The following is a 972-nucleotide window of genomic DNA, read 5'->3' as shown; positions in this document are numbered from 1 at the left end:
GGGGGCAGACACCATGTTGCTACTACTTGGCTTCAGTGGGCGACCTAAATACATCCCAAAAAAAGCTTTAACTGTCTCACACAAATGATATAAATGTAATTGTCAGTCACTATCGCAGCACTGAAAGGCTACACACAGCCTAGTACTAAAGTGAGCAAAATAAAAACAAATGACATATATGATGCATCTAGATTGGGGGGGGGGAGGGGGCAACCTTGGCACTCCCGCTGTGCTGAAACTATAAATCCCATAAGGCATTGCAAGGCCACATGACTCCCAGAGGCAGAAGCATGATGAGATTTGTAGTTTCAGTGCAGCTGGAGAGCCGAGGTTGCCTACCCCCGATCTAGATGGTCAGTAGTACCAGCATCAGTCTCCATCACCCCCTCCCCAATATAGGTTTATTACCTGCCGATTGGGGTTCTCTACTTCCTGTAGCAGGCCAAGCTGTCCAGCACATATGACAGTTACAGGAAGTCCTGGGTCGGGGGAGCAGCTGTCAATCAAGTCGCTACGATTGCCGGCGTGCTGCGGAGGTCTGACCGCTAACTTTAGATTGAACCGTTTCCATGCCGGATTCTGCTACCTACCTAAATCGGAGCGCGTGTTGGTGAAGAGCTCGGCCGGACAGAATTCACACAGGTAATATTTGCACACCTGCCGAGGAGAAAACAAAAAGAGGTAAAACCACAAGAACGGCACCCGGCACATTATTGTTATACAGGATTTATAGAGCGCCAACAGTGAGTGCAGCGCTGTACTATATAAGGAAGACATTACAGTCACAATACAAGATGGTGAGGAGGGCCCCGCCCCCGAGGGCTTACAATCTACAGGGATCCCTCTGTGTATGGGGGACGAGACGTGACAGGTGCTCACACACAGACCCCGGACATCGGAACTCCTGACCTTTATGTGACATTCCCGGCTTTAATCCGCCCCAAAGGGCAACGCTGCCGGAATTTCATGGGG

General features: G+C 50.3%; 1 protein-coding gene across 1 annotated transcript in view; it reads right to left on the bottom strand.

Moving 5' to 3' along the window:
* The window catches only part of LUC7L3 (LUC7 like 3 pre-mRNA splicing factor), a 13,847-nt gene that overhangs the window by 9,098 nt on the left and 3,777 nt on the right, over positions 1 to 972 (bottom strand). The gene's annotated exons all lie outside the window — the stretch shown is intronic.

Source organism: Nanorana parkeri, unplaced genomic scaffold (assembly GCF_000935625.1).
Source record: "Nanorana parkeri isolate BGI_ZX_2015 unplaced genomic scaffold, ASM93562v1 scaffold2113, whole genome shotgun sequence".
In the NCBI taxonomy this organism is placed as follows: domain Eukaryota; kingdom Metazoa; phylum Chordata; class Amphibia; order Anura; family Dicroglossidae; genus Nanorana; species Nanorana parkeri.
Note: the sequence above shows the minus strand (reverse complement) of the source record. Positions and strands in the feature narration are given on the sequence as shown.